Genomic DNA, 23,408 nt, shown 5'->3' on the forward strand with positions numbered 1-23,408 from the left:
GAACTTGATCTTCCCGCTTCAGCCACGTAAGTAGTATTTGGATAGTAGTTATGTGCCACTGTAGTTACTTGTTTTCTTTTTCTTTTTTTTTAACATATCACCGGTTAGCCTGACTAGAAAGTCATATTAGTTTTAATAAACTTCTATAAATATTGCCCACTTACCCTCTAGAAAGCATACACATTGATTTTTCCCCAAGTAAATCTGTCGCCACTTGATTTGTTCTACATAGATAGGAATTGTGGGTAGGCAAGAAGTTCTTCTGGTGCTGACAGGCACCAGCCCTTGAGTGCCCTAAGCATAGGAACTGGACTGGCAGACCCAGAAGTCTATGGTTTAAGGCTAGAGAGCTGGAGAATTCTGGATCTTGATCCTTAAGTAGAAGGCTTAACTGCTGTGAGCTTTAAGCACTTGGCAACTATTACAGTCCTTTGCTTCCGATAGCCATGAACAGCAGGCAGTGGTGGCATAAACCACTTGTTGGTGTTACAGCTCTTAAGTGAGCCTTGAATACTGAGACCCTGAGCCCTCACAGTGACCAGTGTTATAGCTCTCAGACCCAGGGTGTCTGAAGTGCGTGACCTTTGATGACCTTTGACGATGATTAGTTCTATGGTTCTTCAGCCTTAAGACCCTAGGCATTTAAGCCTTGGCAGCTTTTTGGAATTGTCAGTCCATGTGTAGGGCCAGCAGTTGTTCCTTTTCAGCTCTGCACTGATTTGTCATCTCTGCCCCTCCACTTCCCACCCAGGTCACTTTCTAGAACTCTAGCTACCCTTTCACTGCTGTTGCTGTTGTTAATGACCGTCTTTGCCACTGCTACTGCTCTCCCTCTGCTTCCATCTCTTCCGTTACCAGCTAGCTCAGCCTGTTCTCACTGATACTACCAAAAAAGCAAGCAAGGAAAGATTGCTTGAGCTAAGTATGATGGTGCATGCCTATAATCTTAGTACTTGGGAGGTAGAGGCAGAGGATCAGGATCAGTTTGTCATTCTCAGAGAATTTTGAGGCCAACATGCATACTTAATGAGATCTTGTCTCAAAACAACAGCAAAAGACTGCTTACAAGAGACCTGCTGGACACAGTCTGATTATCACAGTAGGGTGCAACACAGGAAAGTGTGCTAAAGTCAACTGAATTGCCTGCAGTGCTTGTGTATCCAGAAAAGAGATGTGGTAAGTATGTTTATACCGGTCACAGGCCTTCTCTGGCCACCGGGGAGGTGCTCCCTGACCGGTCTGGGTGAAAACAGCTGCCGAAACTCACTGAGCCTCACTGAGAAAGTTACTGTAGGGTGTCTGATGTAACAGTCATACTTCTTTGTGGAGCTGGAGTTGTGTGCAACAAGCAGATGTGATTGAATGTAGTTTCCTCAAGGTATTCATAGAATATGAAGTAGGTAGACTACCACAAACAGGGTTGGGCTGATAATACGCTGCTCATGCCAGCTGGGTCCCAGGGAAGGGTCTAGCAGCTGCCTATTAGGGAATCAAAACACCCTGGTCCCAACATCTTATTTAAAGGAAAGTAAACATTGAAGAGGTGCTTATACTAAAGACCTTCATTTAACATTAATGGTGCTCTAGTGATAGTTAAGTGTTCCTCTCTTAGTCAAATACTTGGGGAAGGTTGAATCATTTTATCTGTCTCAAATCAATCTTCACCACCATCGTCGTCATTTTGAGATAAAGCCTCACGTAGCTCAGGTTGACCTTGAACTTGCTGTGTTGCTGAGGATGACCTCCTTTCACCTCCTGAGTGCTGAGATTACAACGCTGCACCCATATGGTCCTGGGGTTTGAACCGAGAGCTCTGCAGCTAGGTGGTGGAGCTACAACACTGTTTAGAGTTTTTGTTTTAAAGACTTTACTCTATGAGTAGTGTTTCACCTGTATTTGTGTGTGTGTGTTTACCTTGTACATGCCTGCTGCCCATAGAGGTCAGAAGAGGGCATTGGATCCCCTGGAACTGGAGTGACAGCTGGTTGGTTGTAAGCAGCCATGTAAGTGCTAGGAACTGAACCCAGATCTTTTGGAAGAGTATCAAGTACTGAGCCATTTCTCTAGTCCCACATTTTTATTTAGTTTTTGATAAGAGAGCTATGTCATTTTCTTTTCAATTGCTTTAATTGCTCAGAGTATACATTTTATATTGCCTATTTAAGTTTATGATGTAAATTTTGTTTACGTAATTATTTTCTTACATAATAATTTTTTTCTTAGACTATTTTTTCTCATTCACTAACTGTAGAATTCATTTTGTAAACTCCTGATTCCCTCTTTCCATTCAGTCAAAATGTAGACTTTTAAAAATGATTTTAAGGATAACTCATAAGAAAATTTCTTTCTCTCTTTGTTGTTTTTTGTTACAGGTCTTACTGCAGCCTAGGCTCATCTTGAACTCTCTTGTGAAGTATACACTGGTCTTTAATTCACCATTAGTCCCTGCAGTCTCCCTAGTGCTGGGTACCAGTGGGCCCCACAATATCACACTCCTGTTTCTCATGCTCTGCATGGAACAGACGATATGAACTAGATATTTTGAATACCTATGAAAAACCTGTGTGTTATGCCCCAAGTCTGATTTTATTTCCTGCTCTTGACAGGACTTGAAACATCTTTGCATGACTGGCTTGTCTCTCCTCCCTCTGTTTAGGCCTTCAGAGCTGATTAACTAGAACTGGATTTGAGTGGGCTGGTAAACTTTTGCTTCTCGTTGTGTACTGACAAATTTTGTTTTCCTTAGGAAGTTGCTGCAGTAACCTTCAAAGGAGGCTTGGTCGCCTGGAGATGTGGTGCAGGGAATAATGGGTCTTTCAAGGCCTCCTGCTATAGGTGGAGCTGACGCTAAGGTCTCTGGCCTCTGCTCCCAACCTTTTAGAGCAGTGCCTCTGTTGCTGCCTTCATCAGATGACATAGGCACAGCAGTTCCTCAGGTGTCCTGATGGTGGTGCTGCGGTGCTACTCAAGGAACTCTGGCCAAAGAACCTGCCCTTGGAGGGGGAATGTGATCTTGAGCCTCCTCAACCATGCTGTCAAAAGTGTGGGCCCCGACAGGTTCCCGTCCCAAAGTGGTTATTAGTGCCTCAGTCGCTTCTCTGTGATCTTAAGTCTTTCCCAGCAAGTCATTTCCAGATCTGCTTTGCTGATTCAGAGGGCGGAAAGCATCTTCCAGTGGCACATGTGGAGAGGCTCAGCTGTCAGAGGGACCACCACAGAGACCTAGGCAGAGGGGCTGATGCTGGGCTCGGAACCCTGTAGACCTGCTTTAGCTCGAACCCCAACCCACTCAAAAGGTGCACGATATCTCTATATAAGCCAGGTGTGAGAACACAGTGTTTACTTTCTAGCAGGGCCACTGATAATGGGGGACAGAAAAGTAAGTCTTGGAGGAGGAGATCTGTCTGCTTGGAGTGGAGGACCATAGGAGTGGAGGTTGTTGGTCGAGAAGAACTGATTGACATCACTTGTCTTCCTGCTTTGGATATGTGGGGGATCCCTGATCTGTTTATGTGAAGGCACTGCTGGGGCAGTCTAGAATGTTTAGGGAGGGGGACACCAAAGAAGACACAGTAACTTCCTTCCCTCGGCTACACAGTGGGCTACAGTGGGTGATCTTGTGTCCTCTGCTGTCACCTGGCCCAGTTCCTCACAGGCCCCTTTTCTCTTCATGCCCTGCTGCTTCATGTTTTCAGTTGTGCTTTCAATAGCAGGTCACAGGGACTGCTCTGATTTGTTCCCAGCCGCCTTGTTCCTCCTGAGCTCACTTTGAGACAGGATCTCATGGAGCTAAGACTGTCTTTGATTTGCTGTGTAGCCAGTGCCTCAGCCTCTCAGATGCTGGGATTCCAGGCTTACACCAGAGTGCCCAGCTAAGCTCTCCCACTTCTGTTTTAAGACGCCACTGTCCAACAGCAGCTTTACCACCTCTTGATTCTCATTCTCTTGAGCATCTTCTAAATATTCTACCTTTTTGTCTTTATTCCACCGTCCCTACCATCCTTCCTGCACAGTCTGTGTGTGGTAGGTAGGCAGTGTGCAGTTTCAACAGATATTTCTAATTCCTACCATCCTAAGGATCTTGTCCGAGTCAGTTGGCCATCTCCACTCTATATTATTAGCTATGAAAGTTCAGCCTATAGCTCAGGCTTGTCCCACTAGATCTTATAACTTAACTCATTTCTATTCATCCACATGTTGCCACATGACTCGTAGCTTTTACCTCTCCTGCATGTCTGTTCCTTCTGTGTTAGGCTTGCAACTCTGCCTGCTTCTTTTTCTCTCTCTGCCCTGGAGTCCCTCCTATACCTCTTCCTGCCTAGCTATTGCCCACTTATCTCTATTAAACCAGTCACAGTAATACACAGTGTTATATACGCAGTGTAAAAGGAATATTCCAGTACACCACTCTCTCCTCTCTGTATCAGGCCACAACTCCCTGCCACTTCTGCCTGTGCTGATTATACCTATTCCCAGCCTCCCTTTTTATTTCCTTTGGGCATGTTTTTTTTTTTTTTTTTTTTTTTTTTTTTTTTTTTTTAATCTTAGGATCTATCCTGGAGACCCTGCCACTCTGGCCCTTTATCCCAAGATTGCTACTTCTGGTCTCCTGCCATCAGGCACTAACAGACTTTGCATTTGGCTCTTCATTCAAGGTTCCTTAACGTCTCTTGTTCAAGGAAAATAAAATGTGGGACTGGGCGGGACAGACAGAAACTTCATCTATAGCTCCTGATGTGGGATCTCAGCACCCACTACACCCAAGAGCTGGCTGCCAGTGGCAGGTGTTTCCTCTTTATGTGCCATCTCTTTCAAACAGCTTGGGTTCTCAGAGCTTTGAAATCACTTTTGCTCTATTTTATTTTAGGAACAGCTGAAAAATCAACTGGTATAAATGGGTTTTGTGCCAGTTCTGGCTTTTCCCCATCCAAATTACACATTTACTGAGAATAGCTACCTCTATAATTTCCACGGAACACAAGACCTTTGGTGACAAACAAAAGGCAGGGTGCTGTGCATCTTTTGTATTGACCATGTAGTTCTGATTTGGAGGTTTCTGGTAAAATTTCATTTTATTTTAGTTGTGCTGGACTGGCAAGAGCTCTGCCCATTTTTCCCTCTCCCTGGCAGATGAGTAAATCAGAGATGATAAGTCAGAAATGCTGAAGTAAGGAAGTGTTTTGGAAACTGCTGTGCTCATTGGCTCTGGAAGTTTCTCTGTATCTTAGTGACTTCTGTAGCACAGCCTACATAAAGACACAGCTGCACAGTCATGTCTGCCTCCTGCATGCACTGTGAAAACCACCCTGGCACTAGTGTCTTTCCAGACTGTGAGGTAGCTTTGCCTTCTGCACAGATCAGGCCATCATGAGGATGGCGAAGGTCAGAGGGCGCATTCTAGTTCCTGAGCCTTAAGAGCTCCACCTGCTAGGACAGACACGGACCATACAGTTTCCCAAACATTTGAAATCCCCTCCCTCTCCTGGCATCAGACAGGGCCATGTGGATCTGACACGTGAGTACTCTGGGTTGGAGCATAACAGGAACTCTTTGCTCCTGTCTGGGACAGGTGTGGGGCAGTTCAGCTACCTGGTAGCCTTAAACCATCTGCACATGCTGTGCCCAGGTGCATGGAAAATGAGGCTAGCATGGACATTCTGCTTGCTGCTGCACAGGCTTCCCCTGTGTCCAGGTTTCTGAGGAAGTGTGGGCTCTCTGCTGTGCAGGGCTGAAGTCTGTAGTTAGCTGCTGACACCTGGGTCCCTCCACCCGTGTTGATATCCCCTTTTCTCTTTTTGTTCCAGTACCATCCTTTCAGCATGTGGGACAGGGACCTCAGGAGCAGACATACCTGGCTCTGCCAGTTGTCTCTGCCTGTGGAGCAGCAACCCAAAAGTGTTTGAAAGAAAGAAAGTGAATTGAAGGAAGTGAATTGTGAGTTGTGTTTTTTCTTAAGACAGGCTTTCATAGTTCCCAGTCTAGCTGTGAACTTCTTCCTAATCTTCCTGAGCTCTAGAATTACAGGTGTGTCTTACTATGCCTGAAATATGTGGTACTAGGATCTAAACCCAGTGCATTATGCAGGCTTGGTAAATACTCTACCAACTGGGATATAGCTACAGCCTTTAAGTCAGTTCTTGGGTTGCCATTGAATAAGCTTAGTGGCACACACTCCGACCCACAACCAAAGGAACAGGGAGAATAGAAACTTTATTTCTACAAAGCCACAGAAATTTCAGAATTCCTTTCTCTGTAGCTAAACCTGCTTTGACCAGAACTGCTCATGAACTGCCTATGGAGGATACTGTGGAGCAGGCCCATCACACCTGTCTAGACAAGCACGAGGTAGGAGGGTTCTATGTTGTTTCAGCTGCTACTTCATTTTGTGGGTTGTTTTGTTTTAAGACAAGGTCTCGCTATGTACCTCTGGCTATCCTGGAACTCACTGCGTAGACCAGGCTGGTTTCAAACCTACTATACAGACCAAGCTGGCCTCAAACTCCCAGAGATCTGCTTAGCTCTACCTCCCAAGTGCTGGGATTAGAGGGATGTGCCACTATGCTCAGCCATTTTTGTGTTTAATCACAGCCCTGTTGTATCCCAACAAATATTCAGGAGCTTGACATCTCGTTTGAGAAACAGCCAGTAGTCAATGTCCAATAAACGTTCGTTGACTGAACTGAGGCATGGTAAGGTTGGGTGATACATCTCTATCCCCAGGGAGAGGTACCATTTTGGTGGCCAGGATCTCCTTAGCTTTCAAATTTAATGATTTTCTTTTCTACAACTTACTGGACTGGCATAAGTGAGTAAACTGTCGACCCTTTTGTCCGTCTCTCCTGCCCTCCGTTTTTCTCCACCCCTTTGCTCTTTCATTTGTCCACATGTGCCTTTGCCTTTCTACCTGCCGCTGACCACCTACTTGTCCCACAAGTCCGTGCATTTATTCATCTGTCTCCCCACTCATTCACTCATCGACATGTCCACATATCTGTTTCCCCACTCATCCATGCATCCATACACCCATCCTCCGTCCCATCCATTCATTAACATGTCCGTCCGTCTGTCCCTCCGTCCGTCCGTCCGTCCATCACCCAGCCAGCTCAACCCTGTGCCCTTTTGCTTATCCATTTATCTAAACAAAACTTTTTTACCCATGAAACGTTTTTAATAAGTATAATAAACCAGAAAAGTAAAGTCTTAATGTCTTATTTAATTTTATTTCATATTTCCAAGTTCCCCATTTCACTGTGTACCTTTTCTCAGAAACATGTGAAAACCAAGCTTCTCTCTTCTTGTCTGTAGCCTTGTTTCTGCTGTGACTCCATGTCAGTAGGTCCCCATCTTGATGGTTACTTAGCAGTCTCAAATTTTCCCATCTGCGTACACAAAGCATATGGGTGTTACTTTTTCAGCTGGCTGAAGCCTTTTATTTTTATTGTATTATTAGTTTTGTGGTCAGAGGATAGCATTATTTTCAAGTTCTAAATGGCATCTTCTATAGAAAATTCACTCCTTTCAACAGTAGGTTGGCAGTTATGTACTAGACTGTTCAAGAGGGCCTGCAGTGCTGGGGTGAAGTAGTTCAGGGTGCCTTCCAGTGCAGCTTGCACCTTAGTGATGTACTGGGAGCTCAATTGCCCCTGGTACAGTTACAAAGGCTGTATGCAAATTAGCTGTAAGAGAATGAAACACTATTTTCATCAATTTATTTTAATTCTAGGTAAAACTAAACTTGGGGAATTTGCATCATAATTTAAACACCATGGTTTCCTTGCAATATGTCACAGTAACACAAATGTTGCTACAAAGTGGCTACATGTTTTTCTTTGGTGAACTTTCTCTGGCTTCTGTAATTAGTCTTACAAAGTCACCAGACTGTCCTCACTCACTAATCATCACCCACTTTTCTTCTCATTACGATCGGCATTTAACACACATCCCTCTGCAGAGCTCTTGGATCTGGGCCACCACTACCTCCAGTCTGCATTACGAAACCATTTCATGAGCAAAAACTATAATAAATGATTCTCAAATGGGTATAATAGTTTTGCTTTTATGTTGAGACCTGTGAATACTTCATAATGAACGAAATATGAATTTGTCACTTTTTTGGCAGCAAGCGTATTAGATTTTCATTTTGTCTGACTTGACTAGAAATATCAGAATATTTTGTTCTGTTTTATACTGCATGATGAATATCACCTGGCTGACATTCCAAGTAATATTTTCTTTGACATCTTCATATATAGATACTGTTAATACTTTTTCTCACCAATTCTACCTTATTCTTTTAATACCTAATAAAATTTTTCATTTACAAGTCATTTCTGTTATGAAGAAAAAAAGAAAGTCACATCACCATGCTGTCTTGAATGATCAGAGCTGAACCTTGAAGAACTGGTTCACTAACTTCTATCTGTAATCCAGTTCCGAGCAGTGGTTTGATAGATTAAGTTATTCTACTTACAATGAAATAGGAATAGTTACTGTTTTTATCTTGAGAACAGTAGAAGGAACACAAAATAGCATTGCCATATAAACTCCTATTTTAATATGGCTTTCGGATTGACCAGCAGCATTCAGTGACTTAGCTATGGTTTGAGTGCATCTCTGCTGAGAGTCTGTTTGAAAGTTAGAAACTTGGTTCTCATGCAGCATGTGGGGGAGTAGACCCCTTAAGAGGCGTGGCCTAGTGAAAGATGGCCAGGTCCCTGGGGGCACTGCCTCCAGAGGGATTGATACTGGTCTCCTGGGAATCCTGCTAGCGTGTTGTGAGCCTGACTGTCCCTGAAGCTTTCCCTCATTGTTGTGATGTGCCAAAGAAGGTGTCACCAGAAATGAGGTCATGGCACCCTCCCTTAGACTTGCAAAACTGTTAGCTAAGTAAAACGCTTTTCTTTATAAAATATCCTTCCTTAGGTATTTTGTTATAGCAACAGTCAACAGACTAAGACAAATGAGTTAGAATTTTCTTTACTGCTTGTCTTAGGGCTTTTATGGCTGTGAAGAGACAGCATGACCATGACAACTCTTATAAAGAAAAAATTGGGGTGGCTCGCTTACAGTTTCAGAGGTTCAGTCCTTTATCATCATGGTGGCATGCAGACAGACATGGTGCTGGAGGAGTCGCTGAGAGTCCTACATCTTAGATGCAACAGGAAGTTGACTGAGTGGCAGTATCCTGACCGTAGGTAAACCTCAAAGCCCACCCCCACAGTGACACACTTCCTCCAACAAGGTCATGCCCACTCTAACAAAGCTCCACCTCCTAATAGTGCCACTCCCTCTGAGAGTATGTGGGCCAATTACATTCAAACCAGCACGCTGATATTTCAAAATAATATGAGACATAGGCTTAGATTGATTAAACCAAGTGATTCTTTGTAGTGAGGGTGACAATCCCTACCTAAATGCATGTTTACTAGTTCCTTCACATTAACCTCCAGCTCTCCTGGAGTTCTCTTTTTAATCAGCCAGAGGCTGCATCCCCGTCTATATGCAGAGATCATTCACTGTTACACACACACACAGCCCTCGGCTCAAACCACTCCTCTGAAGAGCTGTGATGGTTTGACACACATCATCCTAAAGCCAAGCATCACTTGACTTTATGCTGATAGTGGGGATATAAGTGTATGAGTTTATTTATGGGGAAGGTGTAGTCAAGGACCCTGTCATGACATCGATGGTGTTCTTATAAAGACTTATAGGACACTGGCAGCCATCAGCAACACTGGGGCTACCCTAACGTTATATTGGTTTTTCTTCTTAAATTTATTCCCTACTAGGAGTAAATGTCTGTCTGTCTGTATCTCTCTCATCTTTCTCTTCTCCCTGTTTCTTCTCTCTCTCCACTCTACCTCCTCCCCTCTCATTATTGAAGGTAATTCTTAGCTTCTAATAAGAAAAAAATGGGATGTAATTCTACAGAACAGTCAGGCTTTGTGGTGCTGGGGATGGAACCTAGGGCCTCACACAAACCCTTGTTGGTTTGCTTCTAAAGTGGTTATAGGGCTGGAGAGATGGCTCAGAGGTTAAGAGCATCACCTGTTCTTCTAAAGGTCCTGAGTTCAATTCCCAGCAACCACATGGTGGCTCACAACCATCTGTAATGGGGTCTGGTGCCCTCTTCTGGCCTGCAGGCATACACACAGACAGAATATTGTATACATAATAAGTAATAAATAAATATTTAAAAAAAATAAAGTGGTTATACTCCACCACTGAATTACGGTCTTATAGCTTTCATTGATAAATTCTAAGTGTGCTTTTCTGCTGAGCCATGCCCTTCCTACCTCTTACAGGCTATATGGTCTTCTGTATGTGTTATGTACAAGTGTGTATATACATACATTCTCATGAATGTGTGCAGGTGCATATAGACGTGTGTGGAGGCCATAGGCCAATATCAGGTATTTTCCTCTATGCTTCCCACCTTATTTTAATTTTTTTTTGAGAAACAAAAAAAATTCCAGGACAGTCCTAGCTGTCCTGGAAGTAGCTCTTGTAGACAAGGCTAGCCTTAATCTCACAGAGATTCACTTGCCTCTGCCTCCCAAGTGCTGGGATTAAAGGCATGCGCCACCACTGCCCAGCTCCTTATTTTAATTTTTAAAAATTAGCTTTATCATTAAAAATTGGAAATAACAAACATCATATACCAAATTAACCAGACCCCAATCAAAGTCTGACAAGGTTTCTCACAAAACCTAGAGCTCATCCATTTAGCTAGGTTGGCTGACCATTGAGCCCCAAGGGCATATCTGTACCCCCAACACCGCCCCAGCATTGGGGTTATACATGCGTGTCACCACGCCCAGCTTTGTCTGTGAGTGCTGGGGATCTGAGCACATCTTCAACCTCATCATCGGACACCTGACTGACTGAGTCATCTCTTAAGCTCCAGCCTATGAAGTTCTTAACCACACTTTTTCTGACTTTTTTTTTTTTCGAGACAGGTTTCTCTGTAGCTTTGGAACCTGTCCTGGAACCCACTCTGTAACCAGGCTGGCCTTGAACTCACAGAGATCTGCCTGTCTCTGCCTTCTGAGTGTTGGGATTAAAGGTTTGCGCCACCACCACCCCACACACTTTTCCTACCTTGACTTCTCAACTATTTAGCCCAACAGTAACTAGCTTAGGACTCTGGACCCATGCCTGGCTCAGCTTCTTCTAATTTTGCTCCTTTTTAGCTATATCACTCTTTCAAGAGCTTAAAAGTGTTAATTCTTCATCCATATTGAGTTAGTTTTTATGTGGTATAAGGTGAAAGCAGGTCCCTCATTCTTTTGCATGTACTATTTTCTGCAGAAAACAAATTCTCTTCTCTATTGTGTATTCGTCACTCTTCCGAAGATCACATGACTTTGACATCTCTAGTCTTCCTGTTCGGCTATGCGGATGCGTCTGTTTTTATGTTAGTTCCATTCCATCTTGATAACTACAGTTTGATGTATACATCGAAGTCGGAAAATGGAAGGCCACTGACTTGGTTTTCTTTCTCAAGGTTCTGGTTGTTCATAGTCCTCCAAGGTCCCTATTTCTACAAATCAATATGACAAAAGGAAGGGGAGAGAGAGAGAGAGAGAGAGAGAGAGATTAAAAAAAACTCGAAAATAATGTGAGGGCTTTGCGGGGGTTTTTAACTGTAAAGTGTTTTGACTATTATAGTTTAAAAATTATTGAATTTTATAACCCAGGAACATGAGGTTTCTTTCCATTTATTTATGGTTTATTTAATTCACCTTGACAATATTTTGCAGTTTTCAGTGTGCAAGTCTTCACTTCCTTAGATAAATTTATTCCTTTTGATGATGTTGGAAGTGAAATCTTGTCTTAATTTGATTTTGGGCTCTTTATTGTGGGTTTGTAGAAATACAGCTGATTTTGTATCCTATACTTTGTTACTTTTCATTATTGTATTTTTACTTATGGGGTTCGTGTCTGTATGTGGTATGTGCATGTGAGTAGAGGTGCCAGCAGAGGCCAGGAAGAGGGCGTTAGATCTCTGGGAGCTGATGTCACAGGTTGTGTGCCGCCCAACCTGGGTGCTAGAAACCAAACTCAGGTCCTCTGGAAGAGTATCGAGCACTCTTGACCACTGAGCCATCTCTCCAGCTCTGCAAGTGTTTCTTTATTATTTTTAATTGAACTTATTTCCATACAACATATTTTAACTATACTTTCACTTTCCCCAGCTCCTCCCAGCTGCTCTCCACTTAGCCACCCACCCAAATTCATGCCCTGTCTTTCTTTGAAAGAAAAAACAAGAAACATACACACATATACATACGCACACATAAAACACACACATACACACACACACACAGAGGAGAGAGGAAGAGAGAGAGAGAGAGAGAAAGAGAGAGAGAGAGACAGAGAGAGAGAGAGAGAGAGAGAGAGAGAGAGAGAGAGAGAGAACCCCAAAACACAAAAGTGGACCAAAATATATAAACAAAGACCAATAAGACAAAAAAAAAAAAAAGCTCAAACCAAGCAAAACAAGACAGCAAGTCTACAGAAATACCACTGAGTTCATTTCGTGGTGGTCATGGAGCCTACCTTGAAGTTTGGTTTATATGCTCAGTGAGACTCCATTGGAGAAGACTAATTTTTCCTTTGCCAGTGGCTATCAGTCGCAGATAGCTTCTTGGTTAAGTGTGGGAGCCTGTTTGCACTTCCCTTCTGTTAGCATAGGGACCTCGTCTAGTCTGAATCTGTCCTGGTCTAACGTGTGCTACCACAGTCTCTGAGTTTCTGTGTACGTCAGTCCTGGTGTGTTTCGGAAACACTGTTCCCTTGGCGTAATCCACCACCTCTGACTCTTAGAACCTTTTCACCTGTTTTTCCTCCAAGATCCCTGAGCTGTGAGGGCAGGGGTTTGGTGAAAGCATCTCATTCAGGACTGCGTGCTCCCGAGTCTCTCGCTCTCTGCACAGTTGTGGGTCTGTGTCAGTTCCCAAGTACTGCAGGAAGAAGCTTCTCCAATGACGGCTGAAGGAGGCGCTGATCCGAGTCCCAGCCTGATGTCAATTCTCTTAATTTCCTTTTAGAGATGTTCATTGCGAATTTGTAGAAATGCAACTGATTTTTGGTGTTGATTTTGTGTCCTGTATATTTTTAAATTCAGTTTTTAGCTTTAACGGTTTTCCTTTTGAGTAGATTCTTTAGGGTTTTCTTCGTATAAGACCGTGCTGTCCGTGAACGGAAATCATCCGATTCTCCCTTTTCATTTGGCACCTTGAAATTTTCATTTCTTTCTGCCCGATTTCTTTGACTAAAATGTCAACTGCTGTGTTGAACAGAAGCAGGCAAGGTCAATGTCCTTGTCTTGTTACTGATCTGAGATGGAAAATTTTTTCAGTCTTTCACCATTGAGTACGATGATAGCTGTGGGATTTTTATATATGAACTATGTCATTTTGAGAACATTTCTTTCTACTCTAATTTATTGAGTGGTTTTTTTTTTTAATCACAGAAAGGTACTGAGTTTCTGAAAAACATTTTCTGCATCAGTTGAGATAATCATGCATTTTTCTCTGTTCGTTTTTGTGGTGAGTGTTAAACGGATTGATTTTCCAGGGAGAAATCACACTTGGTCCTGACAGTCTCTTTAATGTATCACTGAAATAATAATTATTATCATTATTAATTTTGTTTCTCTCTGCGTATGCTGTATATGTGTGTGAACGTGCTTATGCAGAGGCCAGATGTGTCCTGTCACTCCTAGTCCCTCGAGAGAGCTCTGTCACTGAAACTAGCGCTCGACTGGTGAGTGGCATGCCCCAGTGACCCTTCTCTCTCACTTCTCTAACCCTTTCCCTCAGCAGTGCCGGGGTTACGGGTGCAGGCACAGTCATGCAAAACATTTTTAAAAAGGACTCATCACTAAGTTCTTTTCCATGTAAAGGAATTTTATACATGCGTACAATGTATTTTTATCTTGTCTAATCTCCCCATGCCCCCTTCCACTTCTCCCGGATCTCCCCAACACATCCTTCTCTCAACTTCATGTCTTCTTTTTTTAAATAACCCACTGAGTCCAGATAGTGATGCCTATATGTACATGAGTCTGGACAATCCACTGGAGCATGACTTCTCTGAGTGAGTTCTGGGGACTTGAACTCAGGTCCTCTTGCTTGCACAGCAGGTACTCTTACCTGCTGAGCTAAGTCCAATGCTATGTGCTGCTGTGTCTGATTTGCTGAATTTTGTTGAGGATTTTGCAGCATATGAAGACATGTTCTTGGTCTGTCATTTCCTTTTTCCACGTTGTCTTCATCTGTCTTTAGGATATGAAATAGCTTCTGCTGCATAAGTGTGTTAGGAAAGACTACCTTAGTGTTTAGGCCTGGTAATAATTCTTTAAGTATTTGGTAGAATTCACAAACAAAACCATTTGATTCTGGACTTCTCTTTGTTGGATGGTTCTTGGTTCCTGTTTGAATGCCTAAACATGTTATGGATTTTTATTTAGAATTTCTATTTCATCTTGAGTCAAGCTGAAGTAATTTGCACATTTCTAGGGATTTGCCCATTTCATCTGGATTTCTCCAATTAATCTGGCGTAGAATTGTTCATAGCACTTCTTATTTTATTTTTATTAGATGCATGCTAATTCCCTCTCCCTCTCCCCTTCCCGATAGGCTCTTGTTATATAGCCTGGGCTGGCCCCAAACGGGAGCTCTTCCTGCCTCGCCTTCCATGCTCTAGGGTTAGGCTTCCATCAACACACCGGCTCCTACTTTATTCCTCCAGTTGTGTCTCCTCACCTGTTTGTCTCTAGGTAATAGTTTTGTGGTTGTCTTAATCCCATTGCCTATTATGTTTCTTATCCGTTTCACTCACCCTCAGCTTTACTGGGCCCTCCTTCAGTTAGCTGTCGCTTGTCTAGTGATGTGAGGTGAACAGCTTGATTGCGTGTGTGCAGTCCAGGCTCAGGTGCTAAAGACAACAGAGTAGCCTGGTCTGACCTGAGAGGCTGAGGGCAGACTGTTCTGCTTTCCTTCATTTCCAGTACCGTTGCTTCCCAGGAGAGGCGTAGAAAAGGCCCTGCTCAGGACACAAGCAGAGAGAGTGTAGAAAGGAAGTGAGGCTTGATAGGTCGGGGTCCTCATCTTGCCAATTGTGTGACTGTGGACCCAACTACATAACCACCACGAGCTGGTTTTGCTATCAGAGATGATTCCATAGAAGGCTTACTCATTGTTTAGAACCAGTTGTGTATGTCTGACTATGGCAGGGAGCACGAGCCCTGGTGCAGGGCGGGGTCTTCCCTCAGGCACTAGACACCGGAAGCAGAGTGGCCACACTGCCCTGCTCTGGGTAACAGCTCGCCACCCATGACATGTCACAGGATGTGGTGTTCTTTTCTTCCTGCTCTTCCTGTTCTGCTTGCTCCTGCAGGACTCCCACTCAAGGCCAGGCTTACAGAGACACCAGCGTGAAACCTCAGCTACAGCCTCACAGCTGCTGCCGTACAGACAGTGGCCTCAGGTGCCCGCCCTTGTTCCTGCTTGGGACCGTGTCCTCCAGGAAGCTGTGAGAATTGCACTTGACACTTTCTCTAGATGCACAAATGCTGAGTAGACAGAGACCCTGCAAACCCGAAGGAGAAGAATGCTAACGTTCTCTGGCCAGCTCCCACCCTGCCTCCTTCCTCACTGGTATTGTATGAGAGAGCAGTGTGCTTGGCAGAGATGGAGCTTTCTGTCTGATTCTACCACCACCACCCCACCCCCACCCCCCCCTCTCTCTCTCCCTCTCTCTCTCTCTCTCTCTCTCTCTCTCCTTCCTTCCTTCCTTCCTTCCCTCTCTCCCTCCCTCCAGGCCTCTCACTATGTAGCCCTGGCTCTCTTGGAGCTCACTACATAAACTTAGCTCGTCATAAACTCTGCCCACCTCTGGCTCCTGAGTCCTGGGATTAAAGGCATGCACCGCCAACTCCTAGTTCTGTCCAATGCTGTCATGTTGTTTCTTTGTTCTTTGGATTGACCCAATGGCATCTATCTCAGTTCTTTAAGAAATAAATATCCCAATCTCATAGAAATGGCATGAGATAATGTCATAATCAAAATCCTTTTAAAAAAAAGTTGTAGCTCTTTTCATTAACTGTGGGAAAGTGAATAGGATGTCATACAAATGAATAAATACTTCTTTCCACACGTGGACTCAGCAGAACCCCAGAGGAAGAACCAGTCTGCTGTAAAAGAAACCCATTCCCTGTCTGGTGGCTGCTTTGTACCTCATGCTGGTTCGCCTGGTGTGGGGCCATCATTGGGCTATTCCCAGTTCTATGACAGAGATAAATCCTGTCCATTAAAGACCTGGCTTAAAAACCTGACATTTTACCTCCTTTTGGAGATAAGAGTGGGAGGCCCCAAGGAGGACATCCTTTGTAGACTTGAGAATCAATTTTCTTTTAGCTACTGTCTTTTATTATCAGTGCTAAAGTTGCCTTCCTCGGCGTCAGTGCCATGGCTTCCATGGTGAGAGGGAGGAGAAGCCAATAATTCTCTTGATCCCCACGCTAATTGCAGTGGTCTGAGGTCTTCTCTAGATTCTGTCTTACCCCCAGACATGCTAGTAGAGCTGGCATGATGGCGGGAGCGGTCCAGCATTTTATTTACTAAAAATTGGAGATGGCCGTGATGGCACAGGCCTTTAATCCCAGTCTCAAGAGGCAGAGAGCCAGGAGGATGGCTGAATCTGAGGCAAGTTTGGTCTATAGGGTGAACTCCAGGCTAAGTAGGGTTACATAGTGAGGTGGTTTTTTTTTTTTTTTTGGGCACGGAAAGAAAGCACCTAACATTTAACACAGGTCTTACATTCTCCTTATTTGTCTTATTTTCAGAATTTAAAAACTGGATCTCATGTAGCTAATGGCATTAAAGCCCTGGCCCTCCTATCTCTTTCCTACATGCTGGGTTTGCAAGCGTAGTCCGCCATGCTTGCCTTTCCCTGAAGCCAGCCTCTGGTTATGTGGCTAGGAATTACTCATCTCATCTCAGCATCAAAATGTACCTCCTTTCTCTCTCTTTCCCCCTCTCTCTCTTAGAAAACAAGCAAACCTTTGTTGTTGTTGAGACAGAGTATTTCTATGTCTCCCAGCCTAGCTTTTTATTAAATATTAAGTAGAATTCCCACTGCCATGTTATATAAAAAAAAAAAACCCTGCAAGAACATGCTATTTCTATCCCAAGAATAAGAAAATTCAAGACCTTCTAGGAAGGTTCCATTTTGTGACAGTTAACTAGCTAAGCTACTTATTTAAGCTATTTCTAGCATAGTTTAGGGGAGCCAGCAAATGGTTACTAAACCATACTGGACACCTATTAAAGCTCTTAAATGGTCTTACCTGAAGAGATCAGTCAATAACTTACAGCCCGAAGAAACAGCTCAAGGCCACCGGGTCGGTGAATCAGGAGAGATGATGTCACCACCCAAAGTCAGAGCATTAGCCTGTGATAAGATAAACAATGATCTTGGTAACTGTTAACTGTGGTGCTAGTTCCCACAGAACCTAGAAAAAGAATCTGGAGACAAAAGTTTATCCATACTTAAATGGAGCTTTCAGGTGTGATTGAAAAAAACGGCCGAATGTAGCACTAAGATGATAGGTACAGCAGGAGTAAAGTCTGTGGGAGTCTGAAGTAGCTCACAGGATGATAGGGAAAGCTGCCAACCTGATTCATGTCCCCAAGTAGAAGTGAGAAGTGGCGGGGGGGGGGGGGGCGGCACTAACTGTGACCGCCACAAGGGTGCACACACACAAGGGCGCACACACACAAGGGCGCACACACACAGCCTTTCACACGTCACGCTTTCACACTATCCAATAGTGCCTAATAAGTGTGAACTGAACTGAGACATGGCAGATTTGGGTGACCCATCTCTGTCCACAAATAGGGGAATCATTTTGGCGGTCAGATTTCCCCGTTTTTCAAACTTAATGATTCTCTCCTCCAAACCTTTCTGGACCAGCATGGATGAATTCTTCAACACACGAATGAACTATTGATCGAATCTCTTGCTTATCTCAAAATTCCCCTCCTTTCCGACCCTCTCATCAATTCATTCGTCCATTTATCCATGTGTCTGTTTACCCATTCACCTACCTGCCAACCTATTTAACTACCCAACCACCCGACAACTCACACACACACACACACACACACACCCCTCATCAGTTTTTGAAAATTCCTTTTTGCTTGACCCCTGGTCATTCCTTTAACCAGCCGACTGGAAACGGAGTGTTGTGAGCGATGTTCCAGAGCCTTCCCTCTGTGTAAGTGCCGAGCCCTCTGCATGCTTGCTCCTTGCTCCTACGCAGTGAGCTTCTGGTCCCCTGTACCCCTGGGACCTGCAGCTTCCCTGGGAAGCCCTGACAGGGCCTCTTGCAAGCTGTGTCTTCACTGAACTTGAGGAAGTTCAAGGCCATAACTACAGATACAAAGAGAAAGGTGACATGGGAAATTGAGCAGCAATTTTGAAATAGCACAAGTAAAAATGACTGTATTTGCAAACAGCCGGGTCAGCTCAAGGCAGCTGTGGGTGGAGGTGATTACAAGCCTCCAGCTTTGTCTCCGGTCCTGAGGTCCACGCGCACGCAGGCAGAGGCCTCTCGTTTACCCAGCGTGTTCTGGGTTTTCTCATTAAAACCCACATGCCTCCCCCTGCCAAGCATAAGCCATGGTCGTTTCTATTTTCAGTGCCTCTGGGCTGCTGCCTGGCATCTCTCAGGATGGCTCCTCACATTCATCAGGCTGTGATACGCTTCCGAGCAAAAGAAGCAACTGAAAAGAAACAGATGTCAGCGTCCTGGGGCATGGTGGTCGCTACCTCTGATATGTTTCCAAGTCTGCCTTTGCGCTGCCAGCCAGGAGCAGCGTAGAATGACAAGTGAGGCTGCCAGCGAAAGAAGCCGAGATGGGAGCCAGGGTGGGGAAGGAAGAGAATCATTAATTAGTGGCTCCAGAAGGGAAATGAGCTCTCAGCTCACATCAGCTTCTGAACTCAAGTGGGGTTAATTGTTTTCCACGCCAGCCACACGGCCGCTCTCTTCTCAGGAGACGGACACGAATGAGTCTTAATTAGCCAGCCTGCTCTGCTCTGCTCATTAGTTACAAAAAGGACATCACCTGACTCGCCCCTAGGACTGTGGAGCAGATCAGAACACACATGCAAACACATGTACACATACACCATGCACACATACACACACACACACAGTCATGCACACATGACTGTGCAGGAGCATGGCTAGACATCCCATCATGGGGGCAAGGCACTCACATTGCCCCCTTGTACATCCAAAATGAACTTTGCAGAAGGCAGGGCTGTGGGGGAACCTTAAGTTTTTTTGCTGGGGTGGCCTCTGAGACCAGATGACCTCTGTGACTCTAGGGAGTGCTCTACCTCTAGCCCAGGTAGCTTTAATCTCTTCATCTTGCCAGCTGTGAATTGTCTGTCTAGTGCTGAGTCCCACAGCTTGTAAGCAGAGAGTACAAGGCGAGCAGAAGGCGGCTGCTTCCATAGGGAACCATGAAGAAATCACCCCCACTTCTGAGAACTGGGACCTCAAGCCTGTGGGTGGAGTACACGCTAGCTTCAGCTCAGATGAATCCCTGCATAAGGGTGCATTGTGAAAACCTGGCCCTGAGCAGCATGGCAGAGCTTAGCTCCCACCAGAGTCCTTTCAAACCTTAGAGCCACTCCCGTTTTCTCACCTGCACAGTGCTGCCTTTAGAGCCCGTGGTCATCGTGACAAATGTTAGCCTTCTCTTTTTTTTTTTTTTTTTTTTTTTTTTTTTTTTTTTTTTTTTGGTTTTTCGAGACAGGGTTTCTCTGTGGCTTTGGAGCCTGTCCTGGAACTAGCTCTTGTAGACCAGGCTGGTCTCGAACTCACAGAGATCCGCCTGCCTCTGCCTCCCGAGTGCTGGGATTAAAGGCGTGCGCCACCACCGCCCGGCCAAATGTTAGCTTTCTCATTGGCTGGCCTTAAGTCCTGAGCTGCTAGCTACTCACAATGTCTGAGGGGCTTACTGAGAGGCCAGGGCCAACTAGAAAACAAAAACAACTAAAAACCAACAAACCAAAAAACAAATGACAGCCATAGTTCATTCCACTTTCTGCTCTGCCAGGGCCAGGATGAGGGACATCGAATATTTCCTTTTGGTTGCATATGGCAGGTTCCTGATTCTTTGTAGCACTTAACAACCCTTGAGCCTCCATCCCACATCGGAGAGTCATGGTGTAGAAGGGACGGGGAGGCACTGGGCAGGGGTGTGGGTGGCTCAGATGGGGTTTTGGAACTGATTCCTTGGTCCCACCTAGGGACTGATGTCAGATGGCCTCAGGAAACAGAGAACAAGCAGTCTGTTGCTTTCCTTCAAGGGCACGTTCACACCCCTACAGTGAGTCCCCGCCCCTCCCCTCCCCTCCTTCTCTGGAGCAGTCTTCATCCTGAGCAATGCCATGGAGTCTCAGCAGTGTTTGGGCTCAGTGGTTTCCCGGTGAGACCTTAGGTTGTTTTGGTTCCAGAGACTCCTGGGTTGGCTCCAGAAAGACAATGGTGTCTCATAACCCTTTCTTGTCTGCAGCCAGCTGCATTTGTGCCTTGCTCGGTATGAGCTGATGTTTGCAGATCATTCCCGCCCACAACCGGACAGACGGCCCACACCTAGCGGATAGAAGAGGCTTTGGTCCCAGTTCCAGTGCAACCTCCCTAAGTGTCTCCTGCGAGCCTTAGTCTAGTGCTCGGGGACACAGGAAGGCTAGCGGGATCAGTAACCAAGGAGTCCCATTTTTATACAACTAGGCTGCTGGCTCCTTATTTTGGGGAGCAGTAGCAGAGGCCAAAGGGCAGTTACCACAGCTTCAAACTTTCTCCCACGTGGGGCTGTTTCTAGGACTCTTCTTGCCACGGGGCTTGGATTGGACAGGCATTTGTAGCTGGCCTTGGCACGTACACTCACAAACGTAAGCCGCATACAGCAGTGTGGCCAGGAGACCCTCCTCAATTCTTAGGAAGAAGTCAGCCCCACAGACCTGAGACCAAGACTCTCAGCGCGAACTCTGCCCACTCGCTTCTCCCTGTCTTTTCTAGTAACTGATGGTGTGAACTCCAGCGAGTCAATTAACCTTCCTTCGACTCCTCAACCTTCTAAATGGAAAAGAACAACTGGTTTTGCTCCTCCACGTCTGAGGGTACAGCGAGATGAGCCCTGGCCTCACGAGGCTCATCCTAGAAGGCTGCGGAAGGCCGGTGTTATTTTTATTACCTCCGGGTGACCGTGCGTGAAGTCTCTGCTCCACACCTTCGCAGAGCCAGATTCTACTGGTGTGGGGGGAGGTGTTTATGAACCCCGACAGTGGAAACGTGCTCAGCCTCAACATTTCAAGGTTCGGGAAACGCAAATAGCACTGGCTTGGTGGGGGCACGTGAAGACACCCCAGCAGTGTGCACTGAGTGGTGAAATGTCAAAGGACCGAGTGGCATTTGGGTGTTAAACTAAATCCAGCCTTCAGGGTGGGGGGAGTGGGAGGGAGAGAGAACTAGCATTTCGTGAGCGCCAAGTCCGTGACAATTCTTTATCCAACGTGAACAGAACAGCACTGGGTCTGTTAAAGCTGCCTGAAGCCGGGCCTCACCGGGGTGCAGGCCATCATCCCAGCTATTCACCAGGCAGGCAGGAGGAAAGCAAGTTCAAGGTCAGCCTGGGCAACTTAGTGAGACTTGTTTGAAAATACGAAGTAAAACAAGGGCTGGAGCAGGCTGGGGAAGGAAGAGTTCTTCTTGCTTGTTATATTTGAGGCCTTGATTCAACCCATAGCACCAGAGAAGCTTAACTCAATACTGTTGACCGAAGGGGGAGGGCTCACACGGCCCCACATTCACCCTAAAGCTTGTCGGCATTACTTTAGCCACGAATTTGGCATTTCTCTGCCAATCTACTGATGATAAAGGCTGAGAACCCACCTTGGAGGACCAGCCCCTGACTAGAATTCTAAATCCTTTTTTTTTTTTTAAACTCCCTTTGGCCTCATATAGAATCGTTCGTCTGAGTGAACGTTTAGTTCAGGACTTTGGAAGGGAGCGAGAATTTAAAGGTGTTTGTCCAGGGTGAGTGGACAGTCGGTTTCGAGTTCCCGCTGCTTCTCTGTGCTTCTTGTTGCACGCTCTCACAATCTGATAGTGATTTAACAATTTACCTTCATGGAATCTTCTCAAAGCCTTCCAGTTATTTTTTCTATAAAAACAATACTTTTTTAAAAAAGTTTTTCCTTTGTATTCATAATTCATGAACATAAATAGTGTTTAACTGAGCTACAGCCAGAGGACGAGAGCTACAGCTCAGCTGGCAGAGTGCTTGCCTGACTAACATGTGTGAAGCCCTGCATTTGATCCCAGTAACTGCATAAATAAGGCATGGTGGCACACACCTGTGATCCCAGAGTTCGGGAGGTGAAGGCAGGAGAATAAGAATCCAAGTTCATCCTCGGCTACATAGCATGTTTGAGGCAAGCCTAGGTTGTTGTGGAATATTAATTTAAGATGTGTTACATTCATTTACGCTGTGGAACATTTGTTTAATGATGCAAAGATGTGTTGCACTCTTTTATACTGCATTTGTTTGACTCTGTGAAGCTGTGTTACTTTGCCTGCCTAAAACACCTGATTGGTCTAATAAAGAGCGGAATGGTCAGTAGCTAGGCAGGAGGAAAAAAAGGCAGGCAGAGAGAATAAATAGGAGGAGAAATCTGGGCTTGAGAGGAGAGGAGTGAGGAAAGGAGAAGAGGAGGACGCCAAGCCACACGGACAGCCACGGAGTAAGAAGGAAAGAGACATATAGGGAAAAGAAAGGAAAAAAGCCCAGAGGCAAAATGTAGTTAAAGAGAAATGGGATGATTTAAGTTAGAAAAGTTAGCTAGAAACAAGTCAAGCTAAGGCTGGACATTCATAAGTAAGAATAAGTCTCCATGTATTTATTTGGGAGCTGAGTGGCAGGCCCCCAAAGAGTAAAAAAGAAAATCCAACCAAACTAGGCTGTATGAGACCGTGTCTCAAGAAAAATATGATTGGCATGACAGTCTTAAAAATTACTATTATTTATTTTCCTATTTGCATATGATGTGCGGTGCCACAGCACACGTGTGGATGTTATGGTATGCTGTCCCACAGCACACGTGTGGATGTTATGGTATGCTGTCCCACAGCACACGTGTGGATGTTATGGTATGCTGTCCCACAGTACACATGTGTATATGGTATGCTGTCCCACAGCACACATGTGTATATGGTATGCTGTCCCACAGCACACATGTACATATGGTATGCTGTTCCACGGCACACATGTACATATGGTATGCTGTCCCACAGCACATGTGTATATGGTATATGCTTG

Source organism: Arvicola amphibius, chromosome 15, assembly GCF_903992535.2.
Source record: "Arvicola amphibius chromosome 15, mArvAmp1.2, whole genome shotgun sequence".
In the NCBI taxonomy this organism is placed as follows: domain Eukaryota; kingdom Metazoa; phylum Chordata; class Mammalia; order Rodentia; family Cricetidae; genus Arvicola; species Arvicola amphibius.